The 22,540-nt window shown below is 47.9% G+C and overlaps 1 protein-coding gene across 4 annotated transcripts in view; it reads right to left on the bottom strand.

The window, feature by feature from the left end:
- Positions 1 to 22,540, bottom strand: part of ELP1 (elongator acetyltransferase complex subunit 1) — a 291,962-nt gene that overhangs the window by 167,833 nt on the left and 101,589 nt on the right. The window lies entirely within an intron of this gene.

Genomic DNA, 22,540 nt, shown 5'->3' with positions numbered 1-22,540 from the left:
GAAAGTTTGTAAATGTTTACATTTAAAGCTGGATCTAGAGTGCAGAAGGTTTGGTGCGTACTTCCAAAATGACCTCCAGAAGCTTACCTCCTTTATCCGCCCATTAAAATGCTAGTTTTATTTTGTAAATGCCCAGCAAAGCTAGTGCTCTGATTTCAAGGCTAAAAATAAACAGCAAGTATATTTTAAAGTTACATTAGTGTTTTCTTTTTCTTTCCTACTTCCCAGTTAGGCAAGTCCTCCAGCGCTGCAGCCAGCAGCAGATCCTCCCCCTACCAATCAGAGTCGCTTTTGACTTCTGATTCATTCCTCCTTTTCTTTTGAGAGGCTGTTAGAATCCACATCCATGTCTAAACTGTGGAATCAGCAAATCAGACCCTGAATTTTCTATGTAATGTGAACCATCCAGCAAGCAGTAAATATCCAAGACGGCAAGAATTCAGAGATTCCCAACAGTTTGCCATTTAACCTCACTGCTGTAGGTTTTTAGCCACTGTGCAGAACCCATTTTCCAACATTTGCACTCCAATATCACAATTTTTTTTTATACAGGATCTATGCAAATTACACCTTCTTTTTTTCAGTATTTGTATTTTACAAAACTACCAGAAGCCATTTTACTCATTGTAACACATCCAATGCACATGGTCGCCATGGTGCCCAATAGGTGAAATTCATTCGTGCCCACCCACCCATTTATTATTATCCTTTATTTATATGGCGCCACAAGGGTTCCGCAGCGCCCAATTACAGAGTACATATGCACAAAATCAAAACAGGAAACCAGTGACATATGGACCCTACACACAGCGCGATCCCCCACCGAGCTGCCCGACGGCAGATACGTCCGACGGGCGACCCGGTGGCGGGGGAGCAGTGACGGGGGGAGTGAAGTTTCTTCACTCCCCGCATCACCCGGCTCCATAGCAGTGCAGGCAAATATGGACGATCTCGTCCATATTGGCCTGCCTGCACAAGCGACGTTGCACCAGCGATGAACGAGCGCGGGGCCGCGCATCGTTCATCGCTGGTGCCTCCACACTGAATGAACAAGATCGTTCATATCTTTCAGTATTATCTGCCAGTGTATAGGGCCCATTACAGTTGAAGAGAATATCGGACAAGTACAGGGTAACTAAGCATAACTACATCAGTAGACGACACTGAGATAAGTATCAAGGTGGCCGAGAACTGCCGTATTTGGGCAGTTGAGGATTATTAAAGTAAGAAAAGGATAATCAGATAATCACATGAGGGAAGAGGGCCCTGCTCGTGAGAGCTTACATTCTAAAGGGGAGGGGAAGACAGATAGGGGTGACACAGATGGGGTAGACCGAGCATGGGACAGAGGGTTAGGATGAGATTTGGTTGGGTTTGGTAAAGAAGTGGGTCTTGAGAACCCGTTTGAAGTTCTATAGAGAGGTGGAGAGTCTGAGGGGGAGAGGTAAAGAATTCCAGAGAAAGGGAGCAGCACGTGAAAAATCTTGGAGGTAGGAGTGGGAGGAAGTAATCAGAAGACAGAAGAGTCGGCGTGCATTAGCAGAGCGAAGAGGACGGGTGGGAGAGTAAAGGGAGACAAGGTCAGAGATGTAGATGGGAGAGGAGTGGATGAGGGCTTTGTAAGTGAGTGTGAGAAGTTTGAATTGGATTCTGAAAAGGAAAGGATGCCAGTGAAGGACTTGTAGGAGAGGGAAGGTGCGTTTGGTGAGGAAGATGAGCCAGGCTGCAGCATTGAGGATAGATTGGAGTGGAGAGAGGTAATTGTCAGGGAGGCCAGTTAGGAGGAGATTAGAGTAATCCAGTCTGGAAATTATCAGTGAGTGGATAATGGTCTTGGTGGCATCTTGGGTGAGAAAGGGTCTGATCCTGGAAATGTTTTTGAGATGAAAATGACAAGTTTGTGAGAGGTGCTGAATGTGTGGTTTGAAGTAGAGGGAGGAGACAAGGATTACGCCAAGACAGCGTACTTGGGGGCTAGAGGAGATAGCCGTGCCATCAACGGATAATGAGATTGTGGGAGGTGAGGTTGTGCGTGAGGGTGGGAAGATGATCAGCTCAGTCTTGGACATGTTGAGTTTAAGAAAGTGTTGGGACATCCAGGAAGAGATAGCAGAGAGACAGTTGGAGGTACGAGTGAGGAGAGCCGGGGAGAGATCAGGGGAGGAAAGGTAGATTTGAGTGTAATCAGCATAGAGGTGATATTTGAAGTTAAAAGAACTAATGAGTTCACCTAAAGAGAACGAATAGAGAGAGAAAAGGAGAGGACCAAGAACAGAAACTTGGGGGACACCAACAGTTAGTGGAAGTGTGTGTGTGTGTGTGTGTGTGTGTGTGGGGGGGGGGGGGGGGTGTAATGTTATGAGAGAAGACAGAGAAGAAACGATCAGAAAAGGTAGGAGGACAGCCAGGAGAGGGCAGTATCACACAGAACAAGAGAGTGAAGGATTTTCAGAAGGAGAGGGTGGTCCACAGTGTCAAAAGCAGCAGAGAGGTCAAGATGAATAAGCAGAGTAGTGGCCCTTAGATTTGGCTGCATGGAGGTCATTGCACACTTTTGTGAGGGCAGTTTCAGTGGAGTGGAGAGAATGGAAACCAGATTGGAATGGGTCAAGCAGTGAGTGGGAGGAAAGAAAGACAGTGTAGCGGTTATAGACAATACGCTCAAGGAGTTTGAGGCAAAAGGGAGGAGAGAGATGGGTCGATAGTTGGAGAGAGAGTCTGAATCAAGGGTAGGCTTTTTAAGAATAGGGGAGACAAGAAACATAGGGGATATATGAAACATGTATGTTTTTGCACAGCGCAGGCAATATTTTTTGGTGATTACCAACAATAACTAGTAGGGGGCCACATCATTTCAAAAAATGGAGGGAACACCTACTTTCAAATGTGGATGCCCTTGACATAATGGATGCCAGGTTTAGGGGCGCGGGGATCTTACCTAATTTCTGGACTCATAAGTGTTTCTGTAGTGCAGGCGTTAATACACAGTGATTACACTAATCACTGGGCATAAATGTTGTGGAGGCACAAAGTTGGAAAGAGTGGACTCCTGTCTTTAAAACAAAGGTACACCATCTATCTATGTTATTCAGTAGGGGAAATGGAGGGACTTAAGGGTCTCATTCAGGATCCAAGGAAGCAACTCCAACCACATTTGAATGACCCCTAAAGCCCCAAATCCCACCATTTTCATGTATTTGATTTTTTTACACTAGAGTGGCATCAGCGAATTCCATCTGTTGCCAGCATATCCAGACCAGTGTGGGAGGTAAATAAATGTCCTTTCTGTATCGTCCCTTCACAGCAGATGCTGTCTTCCACTCTTCATCAGCAGTATTAGTGTACAGGCAAACAACAAACAGGACTCATTGTCTGCAGCAAAAGGGTTAAGAAAAACAAACCTCTATTTCCTTCTCCACAGTGAAGGATCTTTTGAATAAAGCGCAGAACAAACCTGATCATAAATTTCAGGTCTCCAATAGACTGCAGTACCATTATCCTCTTTCCCAATGAGGATATGGTGAAAGGGAAATCTCCTATTAAGGTGGCTACTCACAGATCTCACTTATGACCACCGCCATTCTGATTCCAAATGCTGCTAAATTAAGTATCACAGATAGGAAGATTGAGGCCCCTCTTAAGTTGGTATACACCAGGGAGGGGCCTCCCTTAAATTCAGATTAGCTTCAACTTGGGTCAGTAAGATAGTGGAGAGGTGAACTTTTGTCTAGGCTCACTTGTTGGAGTAACCCTTGTCTGCAGCAGAGGGGAAAAATACCTACACCCACCCCGTCCGATGTTGGGATTCTCACTCTCGAGATGCCGTAGTCAGTCATGTGACCGCCGGCCGGCATGTCATACCCAACCCATTACAAACATCTCTGAAAGTGTACTGAAGCTTGCTAAACAATCTGTGAGTGAAAACACATTTGGGAAATAAATAAAACTGCACTGTGTCTTCTACCATATTTTTGATCATATGACAGATCCTCTTTAATGGCAGACCAAGTTTTAAGAATCAAAGCATTACTGTTATTTGAGAACTTTCAAATGCACTTAAGGGTAACTGTAATAAACAGTGATTTGTCAAAATCTGCAATATACTTCAATTTTTGTTACAGGATCTAACATGGCAATTGGTTTTAAAACCGAAACAGAGTTTTACCTGTAAAACACACCCGCTTTATATCCTGCAGCATTGCCACATTTGACTGCAATGTAGACAGATCAGACAATATCATTAACAATTTTGAGCAAATCCTCTAGCATTTACACCCTTCCTACATATACACCTGATGTATCAATAAAGACCAAACTACCGAAGGACGCACAATATACTGTTCGGTTGTTTGAAAGATTGCAGTTTGTGTGCACTATATCGTTTATTCTGAAGTTCAAGGTAAATTGGGGCGATCACAACTTCCTTTGCACATCGTCTAGTGTGTTGGGTACACTTTACTGTGAAAAAGTTGTTTTAATCCATATAAATAGTACACAGACTGTACTTTAATGATTCTCCAATCTCACATAAATCTTTATCAGTGGTTTGCAGTAACAGAAAAAAACTTATGCAACCAAATTTTATTCAATTTACTTAGTAGCAGGAGACAATATTGTTTACACTATGATAATGTCTAAATTGGTCTCCTCTAAGACTCTAGAATACCACAAGTCGAACAGTCAGCATAGGTAAAGAAGAAATAAAAATACAGTAGCAAAAAACAAAATGGATAATATCTATAAAATCCAAGACTATTAAAAAGTTGTTTTGATTTTCCTGATAGAAAAACAAATAAGAGGATTTTTGGTCACTTGAATCCTTTTCTATGAAGCAGGCTGGGGAACACTGGACCATCAGACTGCAGGATGGGGCTGGAGCTGGCACCTAAACGAAACTGTAGCTTTAAAAATTAAGCCCCTCCCCTCTGCAACCCCAGAATTACAGTACTTCTTTAAAAGAGTCAGAAAAGGAGTAGCAGTAACCCAGTGAAACTGTTAGAACAAACCAACCAGTAGGGAAAAAGACGGTCAAGAACCAAACCTTGCGTGACTGGGCGTGAGAGAGGGAAAGCAGTGTTCTCCAGCCTACTTCAGGGAAAAGCATTAAACTGTAAGTGACCAAAAATCCTCTTTTCTCTTTCAGCAGGGCTGAGGAACACTGGACCATGGGAGGTTCAACAGCCGCCCCCAGGGGAGGGAACACTCAGGCTATCTGATGGGCAGTGACGTGCGGTGGGGTGAGGCAGAGCCTTTCCTGTCATACTAACAATTGAGACAGAGTTTTGACAGTATATGAAAAAAAAATTGGATTTTAATTACCTACCGTTAAATCCTTTTCTCGTAGTCCATAGAGGATGCTGGGGTCCATTTAGTACCATGGGGTGTATAGACGGGTCCTTTGGGAGCCATTGGCACTTTAAGACTTTAATAGTGTAGGCTGGCTCCTTCCTCTATGCCCCTCCTACCAGACTCAGTCTAGAAACTGTGCCCGAGGAGACGGACATACTTTGACAGAAGGAAAAACACAGATAGTGGTGAGATTCACACCAGCTCACACAAAACAAAAAGGAAAGCCAAGCTAACCAACTAGGAACAATTCAGCAACGGCTGAAATAACAATACTGAACCAAGTAACAATGCAGGAATACGAAGCACAGGGCGGGCGCCCAGAATCCTCTACGGACTACGAGAAAAGGATTTACCGGTAGGTAATTAAAATCCTATTTTCTCTTACGTCCTAGAGGATGCTGGGGTCCATTTATTACCATGGGGATGTACCATAGCTCCTAGTACGGGAGGGAGAGTGCTGAGGTTCCTGCAGAACTGACTGACCAAACTTTAGGTCCTCAGAGGCCAAAGTATCGAACTGTAGACCCTGACCAAGTAGCTGCTCCTAAGCTAAAATACACTCCAAGTGGGCGGCGGCATAGAATTTGCATGGCTGCTAAAAACTGCTAGTGAGCGATCAACTCGGAATGACCCTCCTTGTTGGAATCATAAAGGACAAACAAAGCGTCCGACTTCCTGTGACGCTTCACATAAATTTTCAAAGCCCCCACCACATCCAAGGTAATTGAAGAGTCAGTAGCCACTGGCACCACAATAGGTTGGTTGATATGAAAAGCTGACACAACCTTCGGAAGAAATTGCTGACGCGTTCTGGGCTCAGCTATATCTTCATGGAAAATCAAGTAGGGGCTCTTGCATGACAATGCCCCCAATTCTGACACACGTCTAGCAGAAGCCAATGCCAACAGTGTGACCGCCTTCCAAGTAAGAAACTTGACGTCCACCTCCTGCAAAGGTTTGAACCAATCCGACTGCAGGAACTGCAGCACCACATTAAGATCCCAAGGTGCCGTAGGAGGCACAAAGGGTGGTTGGATGTGAAGAACCCCTTTCAAAAATGTCTGAACCTCAGGGAGGGAAGTCAATTGTTTCTGGAAGAAAATGGACAAGGCCGAAATCTGGACCTTTATGGAGCCCAAGAGTTGGCCCACATCCAGACCTGCTTGCAGAAAGAGGAGAAACCGTCCCAGTTGAAACTCCACTGTTGAAAACTTCTTGGATTCACACCAAGACACATATTTTTTCCAAATCTGAAGGTAATGTTTAGACGTAGCCCCCTTCCTAGCTTGTATCAGTGAAGGAATTACCTTTTTCAGAATACCCTTCTGAGCTAAAATCTGGCTCTCAACCTCCATGCCGTCAAACGTAGCCGCGGTAAGTCTTGATAAGCGAACGGCCCCTGTTGCAGAAGGTCCTCACAAAGAGGAAGAGGCCTCAGATCCTCCAGCAGTAATTTCTGAAGATCTGGAGCAATGAGGATCGCCTGAACTCTTGCTCTTTTTATTAGTTTGATAATCCTTGGGATGAGTGGAAGTGGAGGGAACACATACACTGACTAGAACACCCACGGAGTTACCAGTGCGTCCACCGCCGCTGCCTGTGGGTCTCTCGACATGGAACAGTACCGCCGAAGCTTATTGTTGAGGCGAGAGGCCATCATGTGTTCCTGAGGTACACCCCATCGGCTTGTCACCTCTGCGAACAACTCCGGGTGGTGGCCCCATTCTCCTGGATGGAGATCGTGTCTGCTGAGAAAGTCCGCTTCCCAGAAATGGAATTCCCGGAATGAAGATTGCTGATAGCGCCACCGCATGCTTTTCTGCCCAGAGGAGTATTCTTGTTACCTCTGACATTGCCGCTCTGCTATTCGTTTCGCCCTGACGGTTTATGTAAGACACTGTCGTTACATTGTCCGACTGAACTTGAATGGCCTGATCTTGCAGAAGATGTCCCGCTTGTAGAAGGCCGTTGTATATGGCCCTTAGTTCCAGTATGTTTATCGGAAGGATGGATTCCAGACTTGACCACTTTACTTGGAAGTTTTCCCCTTGGGTGACCGCTACCCAACCTCTGAGACTTGCATCCGTGGTTAGAAGGATCCAATTCTGAATCCTGAACCTGCGGCCCTCGAGTAGGTGAGAAGTTTGCCACCACCAGGAGTGAAATTCTGGTTTTCGGTGGCAGGCATATCCGCTGGTGCATGTGAAGATGTGATCCCGACCATTTGTCTAGGAGATACAATTGCATAGAATCTTCCTTACTGATGAGCCTCGTAGGAGGCTACCATCTTCCCCAGAAGGCGAATGCACTGATGAACCGATACCCGGGCTGGCTTCAGGACATCCCGTAACATTGATTGGATCACCAACGCTTTCTCTACCGGTAGAAACACCCTCTGCACTTCCGTGTCGAGTATCAGCCCCAGGAAGGGCAGTCTCCTTGTCGGCTTCAAATGTGACTTTGGCAGGTTCAGGATCCACCCATGACCCTGGAGTAGTCGAGTTGAAAGAGCAATACTCTGCAACAACCTCTCCCTGGAAGATGCTTTTATCAGCAGATCGTCCAGATATGGAATTATGTTCACTACTTGCCTACGGAGGAGTAGCATCATCACTCTAGGTGCCTGGAACTGACAGTGACAATCCAGCAGCGCAAATCTGAGATAAGCCTGGTGAGGCAGCCAGATCGGAATGTGAAGGGATGCATCCTTCATATCCAGGGATACCAGGAATTCCCCCTCCTCCAGACCTGAGTTCACCGCTCTCAGAGACCTCCATCATGAATTTGAATTCCCTCAAGTAGGGGTTCAATGACTAGGTTTAATATCAGCCTTACCGAACCGTCCGGTCTCGGTACCACAAACAGGCTTGAGTAATAACCCTTGTGTTTTAGGTGAGGCGGAACTGGAACAATAACATTTCTTTGGGCCAATGTTCGAATGGCTTCCTGCAGGATAGCACTTTCTGTCAGAGAAACTGGTAAGCCTGATTTGAAGAATCTGTGAGGTGGGAGTTCCTGAAACTCCAGTCTGTAGCCCTGGGAAACAATGACTGTCACCCAGGGGTCTAGGCATGATGACGCCCAGATGTGACTGAAATCTTTTAGTCTCGCTCCCACCTGCCCGATCTCCAGGCTGGGAGGTCCACCGCATGCTGAAAATTTTGATGAAGTAGAACCTGGTTTCTGTTCCTAAGAACCTGTTGGTGCAGGTTTTCTGGATTTTCCCCTAAAGAAGGTGGAAGGGGATTTGGATTTTTTTAATTTTGCGGTCCAAAAGGACTGCAGTGTAGACGTAGGATCAGATTTCCTAGCCGGTGGTGCTGCCGACGGGAGAAAGGTTGACTTACCTGCAGTTGCCGTGGAGATCCACGCATCCAATGCGTCCCCAAACAGAGCCTGCCTTGTGAAGGGTAGGTTCTCCGCACTTTTCTTGGATTCTGCATCTGCAAAGTACTCTGCGTGCCGAGACTGCCATGGAAGTAGCCCTTGCATTCAGCATGCCAAGATCCTTCATGGCCTCCACCATGAAGCCAGCAGAATCCTGTATGTGACGTAAAAACAAGTCAATGTCACTCCTATCCATAGTATCTAAGTCCTCTAGTAATGTGCCTGACCACTTTACTATGGCTTTAGAAATCCATGCACAAGCAATAGTGGGCCTTAAAGCCACGCCTGTAGCAGTGTATAGTGATTTGAGCAAAGTCTCAATCTTGCGGTCAGCCGGCTCTTTTAAGGCGGTTGAACCAGGGACAGGCAAAACCACCTTTTTAGACAACCTAGATACAAAAGCGTCTACTATAGGTGGGTTTTCAACTTCTTTCTATCCTCTTCAGGGAATGGGAAAGCAATGAGCATTATTTTAGGGATCTGGAATTTTTTCTCTGGGTTTTCCCAGGATTTTTCAAATAAAGAGTTTAACTCCTTAGAAGCAGGGAAGGTAAGCGAGGATTTCCTATTTTCTGTAAAATAAGATTCCTCTATTTGTTCAGGTACCTTCTCAGAAATATGTAAAACATCCCTAAATGGCTTCAATCATAAGCTACACCCCTTTAGCAAGGGATGCATCACCCCCTGCATATCCCCATAACCGTCCCCTGTATCAAGAGTCGGTATCAGTGTCAACTTGCATTATCTGGGCAAGAGTACGATTTTTCGTTTATGTAGGTGGGTTATTTGAGGAAGTAGTGGGAGCTGAATACTTCAAACCCTCTACAGATTTTCTCAAAAACTGTGTCTCTTTCTCATTATGTGACATCCTTGATTAAATCTGGGATATCATTCCCGTTAAAGAATCCACCCATGGGGGTTCGGATTAAGAAGGCTGGAAAATCACATTGCAGTCCTGAGTACATGGAATAAACTCCTCAGGAGAAGATACATTATTGTTATGAGTTATGTGGGGGTCAGCGCTCTGTGTCAGCGTCCTGCTTCAGTGATCTGCAGAAAGAAAATGGCGCTGGTGAGTGCTGGATTTGCTCTGAGGAGAAGCCCCGCCACCTGTAATGGCGCGCGGCTTCCCGCACAATTAGATTATACTGGTCTGAGGTCTTTAGCCCGTTAGCTGTATTTACCAGTCTTAGGGTGATCGCGCTGGCCCTGGACGCCCCTCAGCAGCGTCTACATATGCATGTTGCTGAGCCTTCATGGAGCGCAGCCTGTCAGAGCTGCGCTCCCACCCTTGTGCCGCCATTTCTGCCGGCGACCCGCTAACCAGGCCGCCGGCGCTGTACTCACCACTCTTCTTTCTTCTGGCTCTGTTAGGGGGTGGCGGCCATGCTGCGGGAGGGAGCGGTCGCCTCGTGGGCTTGCGATCAGCACCCTCAGGAGCTCAGTGTCCTGCCAGCGGAGAAAGAGAACCATTAACTTCAAGAGTTGGTTCCTACTCCCCTCCCTAAGTCCCATGAAGCATGGAGGCTGTTGCCAGCAGCCTTCCTGTACCTAACAACTCTTAGAAAAAAATAAAAATAGAAAAACTCCTAGGAGCCCCCCTAGCTGTGACCGGCTCCTCCGGCACATTTTCTAAACTGAGTCTGGTAGGAGGGGCATAGAGGGAGGAGCCAACCAACACTATTAAACTCTTAAAGTGCCAGCGGTAAATCCTTTTCTCGTAGTCCGTAGAGGATACTGGGGTCCCTTTAGTACCATGGGGTAGAGACAGGTCCACTAGGAGCCTTCTGCAATTTAAGAAATCAATAGTGTACGCTGGCTCCTCCCTCTATGCCCCTTCTACCAGACTCAGTCTAGAAACTGTGCCCGGGGAGACGGACATACCTTGAGAGAAGGATTTAAAGGACAGTGGTGAGATTCGAAACAGCACACACAAACAAGAGAAAAGCAATGCTAACCAATCTTGACGAGGTACAGCAACAGCTGAACCAACAATACTTAACCAAGTAACAGTGCAGGAACACACAAAGCACTGGGTGGGCGCCCAGCATCCTCTACGGACTACGAGAAAAGGATTTACCGGTAGGTAATTAAAATCCTATTTTCTCTAACGTCATAGAGGATACTGGGGTCCATTTAGTACCATGGGGATGTACCAAAGCTCCAAAACCGGGTGGGAGAGTGCTGAGTTCCTGCAGAACTGATTGACCAAACTGAAGGTCTTCAGAGGCCAAAGCATCGAACTTGTCGAACTTAGCAAACGTGTGCGAACCTGACCAAGTGGTCGCTTGGCTAAGCTGTAAAGCCAAGACAGCCCAGGCAGCCGCTCAGGAAGAACCCACCGACCTAGAAGAGTGGGCCTGTACAGATTTAGGAACCGGCAAACCTGCCGTAGAGTAAGCATGCTGGATAGTAAGCCTGATCCAGAGAGCAATAGGCTGCTTTGAAGCATGACACCCAATTTTATTAGGATCATAGAGCACAAACAGCGAGTCCGATTTTCTGTGACGCGCTGTCCGCGTCACATAGATTTTCAAAGCCCTCACAACATCCAGGGACTCTGAAGTAGTAGAGGTGTCGGTAACCACCGGGACCACAATAGGTTGGTTGATGTGAAACGCAGACACCACCTTTGGAAGAAATTGCTGACGAGTTCTGAGTTCAGCTCTATCTTCATGAAAAATCAAATAGGGGCTCTTTTGAGACAACACTCCCAATTCCGCCACACGTCTTGCAGAAGCCAAGGCCAACGGTGTGACTGTTCCACAAGAAACTTAACGTCAACCTCCTGTAAAGGCTCAAACCATTCCGATTGGAGAAACTGCAACACCATTTTGAGATCCCAAGGTGCCGTAGGAGGCACAAAGGGCGGTCGGATGTGCAGAACACCCTTCAAAAATGTCTGATCCTCCGGGAGAGAAGGCAATTGTTTCTGGAAGAAAATGGATAAGGCCGAAATCTGGACTTTTATGGAGCCCAAGCGTAGGCCCACATCCACACCTGACTGCAGAGAAAGCAGAAAACGTCCAAGTTGAAACTCCACTGCAGGAAATTTCCTGTTTTTACACTAAGAGACGTATTTTCTCCAAATACAGTGGTAATGTTTAGATGTTACCCCTTTTCTGGCTTTGATCAATGTAGGAATTAACCTGTCCGGAATGCCTTTACGGGCTAGAATTTGATGCTCAACCTCCATGCCGTCAAACGTAGCCACGGTAAGACTTGATAGACGAACGGACCCTCTTGCAGAAAATCCTCTCAAAGAGGTAGAGGCCACGGATCCTCCAGGAGCATTTCCAGTAGATCCGCGTACCAAGCCCTTCGTGGCCAATCCGGAGCAATGAGAATTGCTTGAACCTTTTCCCTTTTTATTCTTTTGAGAATTCTTGGGATCAATGGAAGTGGTGGAAACACATACACCATCTGATAGACCCATGGAGTCACCAGAGCGTCCACCTCCACTGCCTGTGAGTTTCTCGACCTGAAACAATACCGCCAGAGCTTCTTGTTGAGACGAGAGGCCATCATGTCGATCTGTGGAATTCCCCACCAACGTGTCAAGCACCCAAACACCTCCGGGAGGTCGTGTTTGCTGAGGAAGTCTGCTTCCCAGTTGTCTACTCCCAGAATGAAGATTGCAGACAATGCCACAGCGTGTCTTTCTGCCCAGAGGAGAATCCTTGTTATCTCTGACATTGCAGCTCTGCTCTTCGTTACGCCCTGTAGATTTATGTACGTTACCACTGTTACATTGTCCGACTGAACCTGGATGGCTTGATCTTGAAGAAGATGTGATGCCTATAGAAGGGCGTTGTATATGGGCCTTAGTTCCAGAATGTTGATTGAAAGAATGGTTTCCTGACTTGACCATTTTCCTTGGAAGTGTTCCCCCTGGGTGACGGCTCCCCAACCTCTGAGGCTTGCGTCTGTGGTTAGCAGAATCCAATTTTGAATCCCAAACCTTCGGTCCTCTGTCAGGTTAGAAGTCTGAAGCCACCACAGAAGAGAAATCCTGGCTCTTGGCGACAGACATATCCTCTGGTGCATGTGAAGATGCGATCCGGAGCATCTGTACAACAGATTCAGCTGGAAGGGCCTTGTGTGAAACCTTCCGTACTGCAGCGCCTCGTAAGCGGCTACCATCTTTCCCAGAAGGTGAATGCATAGATGCACCGATATCCGGGTTGGTTTTAGAACATCCCGCACCATCGACTGGATTACCAATGCCTTTTCCAATGGAAGGAATACCTTCTGTGCCTCTGTATCCAGTATCATCCCCAGGAACGGAAGCCTCCGTGTTGGTTCCAGGTGAGATTTTGGTAGGTTCAGAATCCACCCATGATCCCGGAGTAGTCGAGCTGAGAGGGCAATGTTGTCCAACAACCGCTCCCTGGATGGTGCTTTTATCAGCAGATCGTCCAGGTACTGAATTATGTTCACTCCCTGTTTGCGAAGGAGAAACATTATCTCTGCCATTACCTTAGTGAACACCCTCGGTGCCGTGGAGAGGCCAAATGGCAGGGTCTGGAACTGGTAGTGACAGTCCTGTGATGCAAACCTTAGATAAGCCTGATGAGCCGGCCAGATTGGGATATGAAGGTACGCATCCTTGATATCCAGAGACACCAAGATTTTCTGTTCTTCCAGACCTGAAATCACCGCTCTCAGAGACTCCATCTTAAATTTGAACACCCGTAAATACGGGTTCAGTGACTTGAGGTTTAAAATGGGTCTTACCAAACCGTCTGTTTTCGGTACCACAAACAGGCTGGAATAATAACCTTTGTTCTGTAGCTGAGGTGGAACTTGAACAATGACCTGAGTCTGTACCCGTTTTTGAATTGCATCCTGTAAAATTATACTTGCCTCCTGAGAAGCTGGTAAGCCTGATTTAAAAAAATCTGTGAGGTGGGAAGTTCCTGAAACTCCAGTCTGTACCCCTGGGCGATGAGCTCTTTGACCCAGGAATCCTGGCATGATGTCGCCCATATGTGACTGAAATCTTTTAATCGGGCTCCCACCTGCCTGTCTTCCAGGCAGTGCGGTCCACCGCCATGCTGAAGGCTTTGAGGAAACAGAACCTGAGTTCTGTTCCTGTGAACCTGCAGTTGCTTGTTTTCTGGGTTTACCTCTATTGCCTTTGAAGGCTGTAGAAGAACCTTTGGTTTTATTTTTACACTTTGCTGTCCGAAAGGACTGCAGAGTTTGAGCAGAGTAGGTCTTCCTAGCCGGGGGAACTAGACTTATCCGCCGTAGCCTTGGATATCCACGTATCCAATTCATCTCCAAACAGGGCCTCATCTGTGAATAGTAGGTTTTCCATACCTTTTCTGGAATCCGCATCCACAGTCCACTGACGTAGCCATAGGCTCCTGCGTGCTGACACTGCCATTGCTGTGGTGCATGGAGTAAGCCTATCTCTAAAATTTGCAAAGTCCTGTATATGCTGTAGGAATAAAACTATCTCCCCTCTGGGTACGGAATCTAACCCCTCAATTAAGTTACCGGACCATTTTGCAATGGTCCTAGTGATCCATGCACAAGCTATAGTGGGCCTTTGGGCAACCCCCGCAGCAGTGTACAGAGATTTGAGAGTGGTCTAAATCTTGCGGTCAGCCGTGTCCTTTAAGAAGGCTGCCCCGGGGGGGGGGGGGCTTAACGCTGGAGGAGAGCAGTCGCAGCTGTGCATAGCTCCTGCTTTAACAACATCTTTCTACCCTCCTAGCCCACCTAAACTCGCTCCCCTGCTCCAAATCCCTACTACCTACATCCTCCCAATCCCCCTGCTGCAAAACACCAGTGGTCGCAGAATCGGGGAGCGCATTAAAAGCTCCCGCGGATTGCGGCCCGCTGCTGACTCTCACGCCGGGGCCTCGATTTCACGGGCGACCCGCCGGACTTCCGGAAACACGGCGGGGACGGCGCCCGGACCCTGCTCACCTCACCCCAGGGCTCTCTGGCCTGTCTGTGACCTTCGGCCGGCCCCGCAAGTCCCGCGACTGACTGTACCCGCGGGGGGGCTCCGGTGAAGAGGCCAGCTTATCACTCCCTGCACCGGGACCCGGCGGCCATCTTCCTCCCTGCTCCTGCTGCAGCACACGTGCACACAGACTGCCGGGGACCCGGAAAAGGGTTGCCTGCGGCTACCCCACACCTCGGCTGGCTCTCCCTGCTGCCGCTTGAGCCGTGTCAGGATCTGCTGGTGATCGCTGACGCGGTCGGGGCCCTTTGAGGGGAGACAATACTAGCCGCTGGTGGGCTCTGCTGGGATTCGGCTGCTCTGCCGACACCGACATAACGGACCTGCCTGCCACTTATAAGGAGACACAGCCCACCCACCCTTCTCACTGCTGCTCGGCACTTAAGACACTGCATCTCTCTCTGCACCTCCCCCTACAGTATACGAAGGCCGGTGGCCATATTGGCACTCCCCCAGCTACCAGGGACCTGGCGATCGAGACAGAGGGAGACGGGAGCTGCACTGGCTTGACAGCTGCTACACAGTGTGGTGAAGAACTCTCCCCTGCCTTCCGCCGACCGGATCACCACTCCTCCCGCCGTTCGGACCCCTGTGGCTATCCGAGACATGGTGACAGCTGCGGATCCATGAATGTCCCTGATGCCCTGACCCTATCGCTGCTGAGCACCTAAAGGTCCACCGACACCTGGACAACGGGTCCTGGGCTGACCCCCACCTCCTTGGTTGCCGCCCTCTTCCTGCATACCCGTGAGGGCCTGGCCCCTCTCATCACTTACTCTTGCCGGCTCCTGAAAGTCTTCTCAACCACAGACACCGCACGCCCCTCCCCTCTTACCTCACCTCTCACTTCCCGTACGTCTTGCTCAGGATGAGCTACTACTGAAAGCCACTATTTAATATGTGAGACCCATTACACCTTTTACTATCTGGACTCTCTGCGCCTGGCTACCTCACCTCTGCTTAAACCTCTTTGCATGGAAAAGATCCTGATTCCCCTGCCCGTGATGTCCGCAGGCACTACTCAGCATTCACGAGAGGACACCCCATGTGGTGACTCCTCCGACTCTGACCACTCGACCACACGCTCACTCTCCCAGCGCTCCCGTAAATCCCGACCGCTTCTCAAGCAGCCGAAGATGAAACATAAGGACCTGCTGGTGGTTCTAGGGCCACTCCTAGATGAGAAATTGGCGGGCATTAAAGAGGCCATCGAGTCTTCTTCGACCCTGCTAAGTCAACACTCTACTCGCCTTGATGAGGTGGAACAAAGGATATCGACCCTAGAGGATAATTTGGAGGAAGCCCAACGTTCTCTACAGGCCAAACAGCTCGAGGTCGCTGACCTTTCTGAAAAGCTTGATGACCTTGAAAATCGCGGCAGACGTACCAATCTGTGGGTCATAGGCATCCCAGAGTCGGTGCGGGGTCGCGAACTCCTGGCCCTCCTCTCGGTGGATATCCCGGAGCAACTTTCTATGGATCTAAAAGGAGTCCCTCTAGTCATTGAGAGAGCCCATCGCGTGGGACCTGAAAGGAAAAATTCTTTGGGTCGCCCTCGCCCGGTCATCATGCGTATCCTGAATTACGCGGACAAGGCGAGACTCCTTGATCATTACCGCAAAGCTGCCGCCCTCTCCATCAATGGAGACCGCCTCCTCATCTTTCAGGACTTTTCCGCATCGGTAGCCACAAAGCGCAGAGAGTTTGCTCCTATATGCAAACACCTTTTTGAGGCGAAGATCAGGTTCTCCTTGCTTTATCCTGCCCGCCTCAGGGTTTTTGAAGATGGACGACCACGTTTCTTTGAGGATCCTGAGGAGACCAAGTTGCATTTTTTTATACCTGACACTTGATTACTGTGTGTATATATCTGTAAGCTACCCTACGCTGCCCGAATCTGCATTCGGTTCTCACATAATGTTTCAACGTTACAGTAGAGTGTGATTGGCTCGCACCTCTGCTCTCCTAACTGATTTATTTATTGTTTATTGATGTTTATTTTATGTTTGTTTTGTTAGTCTTACCTGCCTGGGCCGGGACCCCTTCCCCCCATTGGGAGATTCCCCCCCTGCTCGCTGGGATGGGGTGGGACCCTGTTTTATCTTTCACGCTTCTTTCTTGATCTTTTTCCCGGTAGGGGTGGGTTGACATGTCTACTGACATCCACCCACACTCATGTAGACGGAGATTCGAAGGCCACGTTACTCCGTATTGTTTCATGGAATGTGGAGGGTCTTAACCACCCGGTTAAGAGGAAGAAAGTGATCTCTCATCTAAAACGCATGTCCCCCCACATTATATTCTTGCAAGAGACCCACTGGTTAGATGATCCTAGAAATACCCTGCGAGCCCCCTGGATAGGAGAATGCATTTAGTCTCCGTACCACTTAAATCTTAAATCTCGGGGGGTAGCGATTTTGTTTCATTCCAATCTCCAATATACAATACTTAGAAAGCTCTGCGACCCTGAGGGTAGACTTTTATTGTTAGACGTACGCATTAATAATACGGTCTATACCCTCCTCAACATCTATGCACCGAATATCTCACCCGACTCCTTTTTTGCAGGTCTTTTAACAAACCTCCTTACCTGGGGCAGCCAGAACTTAATTGTTGGCGGGGACTTCAACTTAGTAGTCGACCCATCCATGGACAGATCCAGGATAAGTACTACCACCACTACGATTCTTGCACAACTCTTATCCTCTTTCTGCTCCCAATTGGATCTCTTGGACCCCTGGCGGATCCTTCACCCTACTCAAAAAGACTATTCTTTCTACTCTCACCCCCACTCTTCTCACTCCCGTATTGACTACATCTTCACTGCCACTCACCTTCTCCCCAGAGTCACTCACACCTCTATCGACAATATTATCATATCCGACCATGCCCCTATCTCCCTCCATATCCGACTAAATGTGCCCTCCCGTAGTCTACCCCGATGGCGTTTTCCAGCCTACCTGCGTCACTCCGCTGATTTCCATATGAAGCAGTCTTGGCACAACTATACTTTGGACAATGATGACCAGAGTCCAGACTCGCTGATTTTCTGGGGTGCAGCCAAAGCCGTTCTCCGAGGTCACATCATGTCATATACTCATTTTAAACGGAAGACGTTTTCGTCTCAACTACAGTATTTGAGCACAACCCTCACCTCAGCATACAGGAGTTATACTCAACACGATACCCCCGCCCACAAAGAGGCCTATCTTTCGGCCAAACTTGTTTACGATACATTTCTCACGGAAAGAGCCCAACTATCTTATGATTATCAACGTAACAAATTCCATAGATGGGGCAACAAATCGGGCAAGTTATTGGCCAACCTAATCAAAGGCTCTAAATCCCGCACATGGGTAAACGCAATTAAAAGCTCAGACTCGCTGAGCACAGACCCTGCAGTTATCTGCAATGAATTTAGAGACTTTTTTCGGTCTCTGTACTCCAAGGGCCCTGATGACCCGGCGGCTAACCTCTCTTTTCTAAAGGAGGCTGCTCTCCCTGTTTTGACTCAGGATGAGAGAGACTCTCTGGAAAGCCCGATTACGGCTGAGGAGGTTGTTGATGTCATCAAGACCTTACCGAACAACAAAAGCCCCGGTCCTGATGGTTTTGGCGCAGAGTTCTATAAAACGCTCAGAGATGAACTGGCACCCACCCTTACGTCTCTCTATAATCACATTCTTACCTCCAAACAAACACCGATTAGATTCAATGAGGCCACGATTATAGTCATTGCGAAGCCTGGAAAGGATCCCTCCCTACCCGGCTCTTACAGGCCGATCTCTCTCCTCAATCAGAATTTTAAAATTCTCACGAAATTAATGGCTAACAGATTGCAGCTTTGTCTCTCTCGCCTGATATTGCCTGCGCAGTTGGGATTCATCAAACATAGACAATCTGTGCAGGGTATCAGGACCGCCCTAGCGGCTATCACCTACTCGCATACCCATAATCTCACCAATAATATTTTCATTAACCTTGATGCGGAAAAGGCCTTTGATAAGATTGCCTGGCCCCATCTTGCTAGGGTTTTGTCTTATCAACAGTTCGGAGATAAATTTCGAGGCCTGGTCGAATCCATTTATGCTGACCCCACTGCGCAGGTGATAGTCAACAACACCTCCTCATCTTCCTTTATCCTTGAAAGAGGGACCAGACAAGGTTGTCCCCTCTCCCCCCTCCTTTTTAACCTGGCCTTGGCACCCTTCATACGTTACATACTCAACCTCTCTGATTTTTGCGGCGTTAGGATTAGCAATAGAGAGATAAAATTAATAGCGTTTGCGGATGACATCCTTCTTTTTACCTCCAATCCGAAACAGTCCATTACAGCACTGCAGCACGCTATTTCTCGCTTTTCCTCTTTTGCGATCAACTTCGACAAATCGGAGGCTCTGGCCATCTTTCCCCATATTACTACAGGGTGGGATACCCCCTTCCCGTTTCGTTGGGCCACTACCCATATCACGTATCTTGGGGTCCTTCTTCCCTCTGACCCCGCTCGTTTATACCCTGATAACGTTCATCCTATCCTAACCAAAATCCAGACAGAATTAGCACTATGGCAGAATCTACCTCTCAATCTTATGGGTCGCTGTAATCTAGTAAAGATGGCTAGCTTCCCCAAATTGCTCTATGTCCTTCAGATGGTGCCTATCATGCTATCTAAATCTGACCTCTCCCTCCTTAACTCATCTATATCTAAGTTTATTTGGTCCAATAAGAGACCCCGAATTCGTTTTTTTAAACTGTCTCAGACGGTACAGAATGGAGGGCTGAAACTGCCGGACGTGGAGCAATATAATAGGGCCTGCCTCCTGCACTTCGCCATGGACTGGCTCAATGATACTTCGATTTTCACTGACTCACTGATTGACTCCCAACTCTGTACCCACCTCTCTCTTAGCTCTGTTCTACACACGTCCAAATCTGATTTGTCATCTCTCTCTCTCTGGACAATGTACTCCTTACCTCCACTGCGCTGGCATGGAGACTATCTAGGAAATCCCTGAAGTTACAGTACACCCACTCCATATTTCTCCCCCTAGTTGGGAACCCGCGTTTTCAGCGGGGTCAGGCCTCCTATCCCTTTGCTGCATGGTACGAATCGGTGACCTTCTTAACTCTAGCAAAAAGCCACTCACTTTTGCGGAAACACTGATTAAATATGACATAGATCCGAGCCATGGATTCTATTTTTTTCAAGCTTCTCATTATATACACTCAGTCCTTTCTCATCTACATGTATCCGACTTTGTTAATAGCCTTGATACGCTCCTGCGCTCTGGGATATGCTCCATCTCATCTCTCTATGCCCGCATTCGCACAAAACACATTCCCGCTATGGACCTAACCCAAGTGCTGACATGGTCCTCTCAAATTCCCTCTATGTCCCCAGACACCGTGATGGACTGCTTTACAACTTCCCTTAAACTCATCCCGGCTAGCCTATATCAAGAAATGTCCTATAAGATTCTACACAGAGCCTATATCTCTCCAAAGAGGAGTCACTTGATGGGTTTCTCTGACTCGGCGAAATGCTTAAAATGCTCTGTGCCAGTAGCTGACCTTATGCACTGCTTCTGGCATTGTCCCCTTATCCAAAGGTTTTGGGCAGAGCTACAATCATATAGCACCTCCAAGTTAGGTCCGCCCTTTCAGTGTACTGCCTCTTGGGCTCTCTTTGGCCCCACTCGAGACCAGCCCGACCTTCCCTCTCAAGATGCGAAACTGATAGCGATTCTTTCAGCGGTAGGCAGGAAGGCCATACTTCAACAGTGGATTTCTGACACCCCTCCTACGCTGTCACTAGCTACCTCTAGATTACTCTTCCTGTTCACAATGGGTTGGCTGGAAACGACCCTAAATAAGGAGACTTTGACCCCTACCCTATTCCGATGTTGGGGTCGTTTTATCGACCAACTGCCCACTCTGACGAAATTGGCAATTAAGCAGAGTTTTCAACATACCATGTGGTACGGCCGCCAACTCCTGGCTGATGACCCTCCCATCTCTCTCCCGTGACTACACGATCCTCCCCCTCTCTCTCCCTCATCTACTTCCCTTCCCTGACTGATACATCACAGGCTGCAGCTCCCCCCTTCTCTCCTTCGCCTCTCCCCTTCCATATTTCCTCTCCACATCTCCGCTGTCTACATGCCTTTTCTAGCTCTGATGATGTCTCCGTGGATGGGTCGGCGGTCCCTATGCCCCAGCAGGTACGATTATTAAGTTTTTCTTTTTTCTTTTGGTTCAGTAGGTCTTAGTTTTTCGTTCTCCACTGGGGAGAACGTATTAGTATGTTGTACTGTTTATATTTCAGCTTTTGCATGCGATTGACGAACAGTATTTTTGTAGAATGACTTTTTTATAATCCTGGTAACTGTGTCGTCTACAGTTTTATTCTTATGTACTAGAAAATGGAAAAAATAAGATTTTACTTACCGATAAATCTATTTCTCGTAGTCCGTAGTGGATGCTGGGGACTCCGTCAGGACCATGGGGAATAGAGGCTCCGCAGGAGACAGGGCACAAAAGTAAAAGCTTTAGGATCAGGTGGTGTGCACTGGCTCCTCCCCCTATGACCCTCCTCCAAGCCTCAGTTAGGATACTGTGCCCGGACGAGCGTACACAATAAGGAAGGATTTTGAATCCCGGGTAAGACTCATACCAGCCACACCAATCACACCGTACAACCTGTGATCTGAACCCAGTTAACAGCATGATAACAGCGGAGCCTCTGAAAAGATGGCTCACAACAATAATAACCCGATTTTTGTAACAATAACTATGTACAAGTATTGCAGACAATCCGCACTTGGGATGGGCGCCCAGCATCCACTACGGACTACGAGAAATAGATTTATCGGTAAGTAAAATCTTATTTTCTCTGACGTCCTAGTGGATGCTGGGGACTCCGTCAGGACCATGGGGATTATACCAAAGCTCCCAAACGGGCGGGAGATTGCGGATGACTCTGCAGCACCGAATGAGAGAACTCCAGGTCCTCTTTAGCCAGGGTATCAAATTTGTAGAATTTTACAAACGTGTTCTCCCCCGACCACGTAGCTGCTCGGCAGAGTTGTAATGCCGAGACCCCTCGGGCAGCCGCCCAGGATGAGCCCACCTTCCTTGTGGAATGGGCCTTGACAGATTTAGGCTGTGGCAGGCCTGCCACAGAATGTGCAAGTTGAAATGTGCTACAAATCCAACAAGCAATCGTCTGCTTAGAAGCAAGAGCACCCAGTTTGTTGGGTGCATACAGGATAACAGCGAGTCAGTTTTCCTGACTCCAGCCGTCCTGGAAACCTATATTTTCAGGGCCCTGACAACATCTAGCAACTTGGAGTCCTCCAAGTCCCTAGTAGCCGCAGGTACCACAATAAGCTGGTTCAGGTGAAACGCTGACACCACCTTAGGAAGAAACTGGGGACGAGTCCGCAGCTCTGCCCTGTCCGAATGGACAACCAGATATGGCTTTTGTGAGACAAAGCCGCCAATTCTGACACTCGCCTGGCCGAGGCCAGGGCCAACAGCATGGTCACTTTTCATGTGAGATATTTCAAATCCACAGATTTGAGCGGTTTAAAATGTGATTTGAGGAATCCCAGAACTACGTTGAGATCCCACAGTGCCACTGGAGGCACAAAAAGGGGGTTGTATATGCAATACTCCCTTGACAAACTTCTGGACTTCAGGAACTGAAGCCAATTCTTTCTGGAAGAAAATTGACAGGGCCGAAATTTGAACCTTAATGGACCCCAATTTGAGGCCCATAGACACTCCTGTTTGCAGGAAATGCAGGAATCGACCGAGTTGAAA

This window comes from Pseudophryne corroboree, chromosome 1, assembly GCF_028390025.1.
Source record: "Pseudophryne corroboree isolate aPseCor3 chromosome 1, aPseCor3.hap2, whole genome shotgun sequence".
NCBI lineage: Eukaryota > Metazoa > Chordata > Amphibia > Anura > Myobatrachidae > Pseudophryne > Pseudophryne corroboree.
The sequence above is the reverse complement of the archived record's forward strand: the minus strand, read 5'-3'. Positions and strand labels throughout refer to the sequence as shown.